General features: G+C 42.7%; 1 long non-coding RNA gene across 5 annotated transcripts; it reads right to left on the bottom strand.

The window, feature by feature from the left end:
* Nucleotides 1–1346: 1346 nt before the first annotated feature.
* LOC123082401 (uncharacterized) lies at nt 1347–9013 on the bottom strand. Of its 5 annotated transcripts, none has more exons than XR_006439027.1 (9): nt 8442–9013; nt 8195–8352; nt 5378–5467; nt 5232–5290; nt 4632–4803; nt 4420–4527; nt 4061–4272; nt 2595–3070; nt 1347–1558 (listed from the first exon to the last, which is right to left on the bottom strand). It is a non-coding gene; the product is annotated as an uncharacterized lncRNA (long non-coding RNA). The 5 variants fall into 5 exon arrangements; XR_006439028.1 differs by having other exon boundaries at nt 4061–4260; XR_006439025.1 differs by lacking the exon at nt 4632–4803 and having other exon boundaries at nt 1348–1558.
* Nucleotides 9014–10935: the final 1922 nt, after the last annotated feature.

The raw sequence follows: 10935 nt of genomic DNA, 5'->3' as shown, positions 1-10935 counted from the left end.
GGGCCAAAACTGAAGCCCAACTTGTGTTATGTACTATTCAATGTCAAATTTGTTATTTTTGGCATCTGAAGCAATGTTTCGAATATTGATTTAAATTTTTATGACAACGTACATTGATGTTGTGTCAATACGCTAAATTGTTTTTGGATTTTTTGGAATATTTTTTAATGTGTAACGGGCGACCGGTGCACCGGTAGCACAAATAGTCCAGGTGCACCAGATACATCCCCCCATCCATGCTGCGCGCAACGCAGAGGTACCAAGACTGAGCCGGCGCACAGGGAGGCACCGAAGCAAAATGGTGTTTATAAAGCAAAAAACTAAGATGCTGCCCGTGTGGTTTAGCTAGATGTTTGAGTTGTTTTCCCCTGCGCGGGCTTGAAACTTTGTTGCTCAGCTGTTGCGAGCTTTTGTCTTGTGTTCTTTTGGGGTTGTAGGCTCTGGATTCTAGTCACTGAGAATTGGTGTCGTCAGGTTTTCGCCCCATGGTGAGTAATCTCGATGGCGAGTGCTCACAGTGGGTTTTCCGGCGATGCGTTGGACTCGCTTCCCCTTTTCTCCTTTCTTTGAACTGCTGTATTTTCATTATGTTGCAGTAATAGAAAGGGGTAATGCCCGGTTCAAAAAAAAATAACGTGAAAAACTGCAAAAAAACAGTGTTTTTCTGCGGAATCAAAATTATGACGTCCCATTCCTCTACGTGTGCTACTAGCCACTAGAGCTTATGGCTATTAACACATATGCCAGCGTCAATGTTATAAAGAACTCACTGCAGCGGGATATTTGAAGACATTTCGAAAAACACAAACAATTTTTTGAGAAATTGGAACAAAATATGAAGTTCAAAAATAATTTTCAAAAACATAAACACATTTATAATTTCATTTTTTTAAACAATAACAGAAATTCTAATCATGAACTTTTCAAATTTCAATCATTTGAAAAAATTAGAACAAATAATGAAAGTCTGAATGTTTTTCTAAAAATACTGAACAAAATTTGGAATTCTAATATCGTTTTGAAAAGCACGTTTGCAATTGAGAATTTTGAAAACATATATTAGAAATATATGAATATATAAATTTTAAATGTGAGAATTTTAAATTCTGAATACTTGTCACTTTTAAAAATATATGAGCATTTTTTAAAACCCAAACCTTTTAAATTTTTGAAAATTTGAATTCCAAATATTTTTTAACAAATTTTATTTGTTTTGAGGAAATAAATGACTTTCGATATTCGTACCATATTAATATTCGTGAACAAAATTTATAATTCCTGAACAAGAAGAAAATATTAAAAAATAGTTTATAAAAATTAAAATGATAAACAAAAAGGAAAAGTAAAACTAAAAAAAGAAATAAAGAATAGCCGGAAACTAACGAAAACCTTTTTAAAAGAACTAATATAAAACTTGATCGTCCTCGAGCAACATAAAGAGAAATCCGAATCATAAGGAACTCAGTTGTTTAAACCGAAATAATGAGAATGTTTTGGTTCACTTACAATCGGTATGCCTAGATAGACCTCCGCTTCTTGACCTGAGAACTTAGCATAGCTGTAGCGGTGGCATGGTTATAATGCAAGTGTTAGTGAAGTAAAGATAATCAACACAGAGTTCTTGATCTAATAGATAAAACAACTTTGCAACACTATATTCTATTTATTCTAGACAACACTTGCTTGCCGGGAATGCGCGGAAGAGTTTTCTTTTGATAAAGCCAATAAAATGTAGGTTAGGGAGTGAAAAACATATAGTAAAATATGATACTCTAATGCTCTTAAGCACATCCACAATCATTTCCTCCTCAACAGTCTCAAGCACTTTATTCGAATCATTGTTCTTTGGAACTTTGATTATCACGTGAAGGGATTATGCCAACTAAGTGATCATGCATAGGTTTTCGTTGTGGCTTAATGTTTGGGAACTATGGACCTTTGATATATGTCTCTTTCGAGCTATTTTGATCAGTCCCATGTATTTACCACATACACACCATTTCAAGAGAAAGCTAACAATATGCGTTTGTAGTGTTGCCACTTCGTACGGTAACAAATTCATAGCCGAAATCCGAGATATCGCTCTTGGTGGATCGTTCATTGGCTAGCAAAGTCCTCAACATAACATCAAGAAAGGTGACGAAGCCACATTTACACACGTACACGTGCATAGAGTAGCGGGCCATGGCACCAGTAAGGAGCTAAAGCACCATATAAAGATACAACATAGATTTTTGGCATAATCTCGTTCACCCTTAAACTAAGTTCCTATAGACAAGTGCTATTAAGTCTATTAAAATTAATAACATGGGGTTGAGCAATTCAAACATCACTTCTAATACAAATTTCTCAAGTCCCAAGTCTTGAAAGACTTTCCATTGTGCATAGCTATTCTTGGTTAATATCATTTCATTTAAAAACAGTCCCACGGCGAATCTTGATTGTCTAAACTGAACAGAACAAAGACTACAAAATTATTTCAGCTACTGGAACAAATTGTTTGTCTTAACTATCATGACTTACTCCCATCTCATAATACTACTACATCTACTCTAAGTATTCCAAGTGTAAAAGACGGGGGTCGTAGGACATACCTTCACGATTGCGAATTTACACACTTCTCTTCCTTACTCTTGCATTCCTCGTTGTTCTGCGTTGATTAACTCCTCTGAAAACAAAATGTAGATGAACTCCAAAGGGCAAGATAAAGAACAAGAGCAAAGCACAGCTTATTCTATTTTTTTGGTTTTTGGTTTTTTGAAAACTAACTTGCAAACGAAAAATTGCAAAGGAAAAATAAAAATAAAAAGCAAAATGAAATAAAAGCAAAGTGATGGAACAAACCAACACGACCGTTTTGAAGCTCATCGAGTTTAAGTACAACCTCATTACAAATTATTTAAGGACGCGTCTAGCCAGCACCCGTTGGCTGGCTAGTGCCCCCGAGCACACACCCCCAAAAAGTAAAATTCTGTCCACACCGTCCTAGAAAGGAAAGGTTGTCCCCATCCCATGTGGCCCTCAATGGAAAACATCTTGCCTCCCCACCAAGTGGTTCCATCACTCCTTCCTGCTCATATGGAGCACACAAGTTAGGAAAATGCATCTCGTGCATTTAGTTCATTCAGAAAAACGTAAAAAGCTATAACTTCGAAACTGAGCGTCAAAATTAAATTTCGTTTTCACCGCTTGCTTTCTTGCCATGAGCTCTTCGAAACAAGACGTCGTATGGGTATGTTTGACCGAACTTTTTTTTAAGAAACTTTGATGCTATCTGAGGCAACTTTGGTGTTCCAGGAAGCAATTTTGCAGTATCAATGAACACAAGAAGACTTTGGTGCTATATAAGGCTACTTTGATGCTTCCCCTAACTTTGCCTACAACACTACAAAGTTAGGCAACTTTGCCACGAAGTACTTTCCCCGAATATTATCCTAGCCTACAAGTACTTTCTAGTACTATAAGGCAACTTTTTTCCTAACATTATCCATGTATCAAATAATGGGTGTTGATTATGTTACAACCGAAATGGTTTGCATATTTAAGTGGACCAAACGACAAGCTATTTTCGTGTATCGAATTAGTGGATAACAAAATATCTACAAACTTAGTTGATTTAGGCAAGTATTGTCTATATGTAGGCAACTTATCCTATTGAAAATAACAACTTTTGGGCAAACTAAATTAATTTGTTTCTAAAAAATATATTTGGGCAACTCGTGTCAGCCTCTCCAGTAATTAACTATCATGTGTTGGGTAAGTTTTGGGCGAAAATAAAACCCAACACTCTCAAGAACGGATCTCTAGGCAACTAGCGCCAGCATCTCTAGGAACTAACTGCTATACGTCGGGCAACTTTTGGACAGTTTCGGTTCAAAATGTCGACGATTCCACCCCTTGCATCCCCACGCCGCAAAACCACCCCTTGCAGAAAATCATCGTTTCGCCCAAAAACCTGGGACTGCGCATACCCCTCTTCAACCTCCCTATCCTGCCTCTAACACATAGTCATAGATTTGAGTATACGCATGCTTAGGGGGGGAGATTTTGAGATACTTACTGGAGATTTGCGGGCCAATTCTCGACCACTAGGAAAAAGATTTTCTGGATCTAGCTCCTCCCTGCTAGGTGGTCACGACACATAAATGGTGGCGCCCTCTTGGCTCTCGCTCCTAATTCGCTTGCTGGTTACCGGCACTACAAGACCTCTCTCCTCAATCTCTTACTGGTTGCCACATTCATATGCCAAAAACATTTATTCTGCGCAACTTGCTGACATTATTAGGCAAGTAGGGTAGGTTACTGTAGAATCATTAACTTAGAAGAAAGCATAATCATCAATTATAAAAACTACTACATTCTCAGGCACAAGTTGTGTAACTACTACAACACTCATCAGACAAAAATCAAATCACCAACCTAACATGCAGATCATGCGCAAAGGTCTTTGTCATTCCAGTCTGCAAGAAGATCCTCTATACGCATCGTTTCCGACGAACACCCAAACACCGACACAACTTCATCATCCTGGTACCAAGAAGCAAAAAACAAAATTATATTGACAAGTTTTCAGTGCACCTATTTTCAGTTTTCACACACAAGAAAACATCCCTCAGATGTCACTAAATCACCTTCTGTGTGAAAAATGTACAACTCACAACTTCTTAAAAAAAGCAAGCTATAAGGAGGACCAATTCATGTAAAACACGGCGCCGTGTTTGTCAGGGATGTGCCATGCTTCTCTTGCAGTTGTATTCTACAAGAGCACACCTGCTGGCCATTGCATTTTGCATTGCCCCCAAACTACACATGACAACAATTCAGAGTTGACACAGGGAACATACACAACCTCGGACTCATTGAAAGCAACAAATGAATATCAGGACAGGGTGAAGAACTACGAAATGGGCAAATTTGACATGCATGATAAACATGAGTTCCCAAGAAGGAACAAGGCAGGGAACATGCTGACAAACTCTGATATATGCCTAGGACGGTGACATTAATCATAAAGTCTCAGGTAATGATGATGATACTTGTAACATACAGATGGATTATGTTCACTGGAGATCTAAGCCAGTGGCAAAAAGCAAGTGTTCATGTGATGTAGGCAATTTGCATATAAGTTTCAGGCAACTCCATGTATTTGCTGGAACAAAAAAGCTAATAGCCAGCTACTGGGGAGGCAGAAAAAACTAGTTGGAAAGCTATTGGGGATGTGTGAAATTTACCTGGAAGTAGCTGGCAAAGCTTCTTGCTTGCAAACAGGGAAAATAAAAAGCAAGTCCCGCTGGGATATAGGCAAAATGCACAAGTTTGAGGCAACTCCTCTTTTTTGCTGAAACAAAAAAATTGAATAGCTTTGTACGAAGATTACCTAGAAGTGGATGTTGAATCTTCTTTCTTGAGCATGTGCACAAAACCTTGAAAACGTTGCTTTGACATCATTTTAGAATTTAGTGAGGCCCTGCAAACAAAACAAACCATTTGTTTAGGTAAGAACGTCTACGAAAGCATATTTATGAAACTTAGGTGATCAGGGTAGCGTTTTGAGCAATGGTTTTGGTTTGCTCCAGCATCTTCTTCTCCCAAGCCAGGGGATGGGATAAATTAACATAGCAGCAATTTTTCATGCTTCAAGTCTGCACGAGGGATCTTTGTAGCCAACATAGGCCTCTAGACCTGTGTGGTAGTGTTGCAGGCTTGAAGCAAATGCAAAAGGCGGGGTACGGCCAAGCGGTCAGGTCAAAGGGAGGGAGGGGGTCTGGGTCTCTTGTGTAGATTGGCTGTGCTGTACAACTACAAGTATCCTTTCCTGTGTAGTACTGTACCTGATACGGTAAGTAGCCAACTACAAGTAGCCTCTATAAAGTTATACTCGGTTTGTAGGCAATATCCATAGATTCTGCAGCCAATTCATTAGCTTAGTTACCAAAGAAAAAAATAGTGGAAGTCAGAGAAACTACTACTTGGTTTGTAGGAAATTCGCCTACATGTTTCGGGCAAAAAAATGTGGACACATATTGTGTGGAACATCAAGTTGTGATGTGTCCCCTGGGCAAATGCATTAGTGGTTGAAGGCAAGTTGTACTCTGATCTAAGCAAATTGCATAGTATATCCAGGCAACTCCAGATTTTGTTTAGAAAAAGGATTGAATGGTAGCAACTCGTACTAGGTTTATAGGCAGTTTCCATAGATTCTGTAGCCAACTCATAAGCTTGCTAGCCGAAGAAAAATAAATAGTGGAAGTCAGGAGCAACTACTACTTGGTTTGTAGGCAATTTTCCTACAAGTTTCAGGCAAACCTATGTGTGGAACATCAAGATGTGTTGTGTCCCCTGGACACATGCTTTAGTTGTTGCAGGCAAGTTGTGCTCTGATCGAAGCAAATTGCTCACTATATCCAAGTAAACCAGGGTTTTGTTTAGAACAAGGATTAAAAGTTAGCAACTCATACTGGGTTTGTAGAAAATTTCCATAGATTGTGCAGCCAACTCATTAGCTTGCTTGCCAAAGAAAATAAAATAGTGGATACAAACTGCATGTCAACCCATTCAGCAAGTCCAATAGCAGAAATGAGGCAACTACTTATCAAAATACCATGCAAGTTTGAGCAAGTCCAGTAGAAGAAATGAGTCCAATAGCTCAATATAAATCTTGATTTTTTTTCTAGATTATTATATGTTGCAATCACTTGGACACAGATAAGCAAATATCGACAAGTTTTCATACAAGACACATGTTCTTTATAATGGATAAAAAAAGAACACGTGTCCCTATCCGTTATAAAGCTATAACAAGGTTGCGATATTCTTTTTTATCCATTATAAAGAACATGTGTCCCTATGCGTGATGACCGCATTATGAAGTAATCTGCTGGACCTTCCATGCCACCTTGTTGTCCGCGCGACCCGCCTTGGTCCTGTAGATCCGTTTCAGCAGAAGCTATCGCAACCGAACCAGAAGTAAAGAAATTGAAGGAGAATGACTCGCCTCCAAGCTCGATGTGGCCCGCGAGGAGAAGCGAAGAGACGGCGGGTCAAGCGGCGGAGGTGCTCGCAGTACACGTAGGCAGTGATGATGCCGCCCCCTAAATGTGTGCCTAGTGCCTACCATGTCACTTACCTGACTTATCTCTCTCTTGTTGCCATTTGCCTAGAATAGTTTTTAAGTTGCTTGATCTATGTGTTTCAATTGCCTGGTCTAGCTGTCTGAAGTCGCCTAGCCCCTAATATGTGTGTGTTTTTTGAACTATCATGGGGGGCTACACTCTAAGCACAATTTTTTTGCATCATTTTGAGGAAAAAATACACATAAAAAATGGATAGGCAAGTTTAAACACATGATCAAAGTCCATGTAAACCTAGTGACACATTTGTATAAAAAACCCAAGCATGGACTGACTATCATTTTCTAAAAAATACTTTGGGCAACTCACAACAGCATATGTAGCAACTGTCTGCTCTGTGTTGGGAAATTTTCGGCACTTTCCCGAGGCACTCCAACTCACGAAACCACCCACCACCCCAACCACGAAACTCCACCGCCATGCAAAATGGTCGATTCGCCCCCTCGAATCCACATACTACGCCAACCCCCACCCCTGCTTCCCTCTCCCAACCTCCAAACCAAATTTCGGATGATAGAAGTGCAAGGGAAAATTTCAGATGATAGAAGAGAGAATTTCATACAAATTAATAAATATTTAGTAGAAAATGTTCAGAAGAAAAAGCAGGTGGCAAATCTTCACAAGATTAATGCCTAGACAGACACACACACACACACTCACACACACACATACACACGCATAAATCAAAGGAGTGCATCTTTAGTAGTATTTCCCATAGAAATCAGTGTACAATGCCGCCCTTGCTCGACGAATCTGACGAAAGGGCAACTGCAGACTACCAGGAATTACATACAGGATCCATCTTGTCCATGAGAAATGGAACAAAGCAACTCGGGATGGCTACTCCTTGGACATGTGGATTCATCTTTTTTTTTCTTATTCTTTTAAAACGGTTTCTGTTTCATACAATTGGTGTTTGTATCATCATTCTGGCAAGACCGAAGTACACACGAATCTTCTCACCATTTGTAGAGGATAGCAAAGTAGAAGTACATTCATTTGGATATTACACATATCGTCCTTCATTCTGTTCTGTAGTACAAGTACACGAGAGGGATGCATACCTGTTTATTATGATTCTTTAGCAGGTGTACGAAGGTGGACAATCTTGGCATCCTTCCTTGTCTTCCTCTTGAGCCACTGGCAGAGCTCCGCCGGGTTCACCTTGCCCGCCACGGCCACGACTCCAGTGCCGACGTCGCTCCCACTGACGTTTCAACCCCTGTCAAACCAAAAAATCAAGAAAATTGGATGTTCCTGCAAACCAAGTAAGAGGGTTCAGGCCAGGTAGGCTGCGCAATGCATGCGTACGTAAGAAGGTCCTCACGGAGGGCATTGCCTTGTCGACCTTGCCGACGCAGCCCATGCACCGGCACTGTATGTTGACATATGGATTCATAAGTCCACAGCGAGCAGGGGGGCACTGGTTGGAATCTGCGATGGGGCAGCCAGAGCAGCCGCTGCGTGCTTTTGTTGTCGTTGTTGGACAAGAAGGGCCCGGATCTGACGGGGATCGAAGGTCCCAGCCGCGGGATGCATCGAATCGGCGAGGGATCGATGCGGCGGGGCGCAGGACGATGCCGGAAGGGAGAAGCGGGGCGTGGGGCAACGTTGGCGCCGGTCAGAGGCGGGGGAGCGCGTCCGCCGGTGCAGGATGCTTCGCTGCCGGTCTGGGGTGTGGGGTGCGTCGGCGGAGAAGAAGGTTGGGGAAGGAGGAGCTCCGGCGTGGCCAGGTCGATGGAGGCTGGGCGCAACGGATCTCGCCGGGGCGCGGAGGAAGGTGTGCATGGGGAGGAAGAAGATGAGTTCGTGGATGAGGGAGAGGAATGGGTCGTGGGGCACGACCGCACGGGGCAGAGAAACGGGTTGAGTGAATAGTTTGCTTTCGGCCCAGACCGCCCAGCACCTGAGGCCGCGATTTCGATCGGACGACGCGGAAGGGTGTGTGCTCTGTAAGACATAGAGCCCACGAGCACTTTTTAGGTTTTAGGATTATTCAAATACCATCACATCTTGGAAGTGGTGACACAGGTAATTATGTCACCGAGATGCCACAACATGAGAACGAGAAAGAAGAACAAAACTGGCAACGAGGAGACCGGTATAGTGAGCATGTGTATGAATCAAGAGGATACCGATATATGTCACCTTGGGTTTTGTAAAGTATCTTGAAGAAAAGGGAACATCACATGATAACCAAAGGTTCACTCGAATGACATTCGTGTAATCATAGGGATCGATATGGACGTCCACGGTTCCGCTATCGGTCGTTGAATGAAGGGGTTTCATTCATGTCTATGGTTTACCGAACCTATAGGGTCACATGCTTAAGGTTATCGTGATTTGCTGAGTGTTAGTAGGATGAGAGTATCAAGGATTTATTAGTGAAATAGTTTCGTTAATATTCAGAATAGTTGCGAGAGGATCCGAAAGCGTTTCAGGGTCACCAAAAGGGTTTCAGAGAGTATTGGGTAATACCGATGATTTAATATATAGGTGGAAAATGTTTTTGGGGCTGTTAAATTATACATAATATGCTCTAGTAATTTTAGAGGGCTTTTATATTTAATTTAATATCAATGAGCCTTAAAAGGCCAAACGGTGGAAGGCAACTTGGGTCACCAAGGCCCAAGTGGGGAGGCTGTAACACCCCGAGACCGATGTGCCAGGTGTCCTCCAGTTATTCGCTGTTGTTGCCTTGTCTTTGCTTTACATATCATGTCATCATGTCCATTGCATTTGCATATGTGTTCGTCTCATGCATCCGAGCATTTTCCCCGTTGTCCGTTTTGCAATCCGGCGCTCCTATGTCCTCCGGTGTCCCCTTTTACCTCTTTTCGTGTGCGGGTGTTAAACATTCTCGGATTGGACCAAGACTTGCCATGCGGCCTTGGTTTACTACCGGTAGACCGCCTGTCAAGTTTCATACCATTTGGACTTCGTTTGATACTCCAACGGTTAACCGAGGGACCGAAAAGGCCTCGTGTGTGCTGCAGCCCAACACCCTTCCAAAGTGGCCCAAAACCCACCTAAACCTCCTCCATCATCTCGGTCATTCGATCACGATCGCGTGGCCGAAAACTGCACCTCATTTGGACTCTCCTAGCTCCCTCTACATATATATATGTGATCCCCTTAAAAATCTCGCGGATGAAACCCTAGCTCCTCCTACCTCGCGCCACCGGACACATTCTTCCACACACGACATGTCCAACCGCCGCCCTCCGACGAATCCGCCGCCGCCACTTGTCCTCGCGCCGCCTCGTGCCGCCGCGGCCCGCCCGGCCCGCAGCCGGCCCGCCCCGGACCGCGACCGGGCCTCGAGCCATCGGCGCGCGCCGCGCCTCGCCGCCGCATCCCCGACGCCGGCGAGCGCCGCTCCTCGCCGCCCTCCGCCGCCGGTCCCCTTCCCCAGCTCCGGCCGTCCCTCTCCTCCATGCCGGCGTCAACTCCGGCGCCCCAAGCTGCAGCTCCGGCGAGATCCCGGCCGCCTCGGTTTCCACACCCGATCTGGATCCAGATCCAGATCCACCTCGGTTGACTTTTCCCCTCCGAAACCCTAGTTTATTTACATACTTTGATGCATCATAACTTCATCATCGTTGCTCCGATTTATGCGTGTAGCATATCAAAATGTTTGTCTCGTCGAGTACATCATTTCATCTCATTGCATCATTTTCATTTGAGCTCATCTTGATGCCCGAAATGTTGTTGGAAGAGGGCTATGTCATGAATATGTCAGATCTGTTTCAGCAAATGGCATTTTGTCATTTTTGCCATGATTGATGTGTGCATGCTATGATCC

This window comes from Triticum aestivum, chromosome 4A, assembly GCF_018294505.1.
Source record: "Triticum aestivum cultivar Chinese Spring chromosome 4A, IWGSC CS RefSeq v2.1, whole genome shotgun sequence".
NCBI lineage: Eukaryota > Viridiplantae > Streptophyta > Magnoliopsida > Poales > Poaceae > Triticum > Triticum aestivum.
Note: the sequence above shows the minus strand (reverse complement) of the source record. Positions and strands in the feature narration are given on the sequence as shown.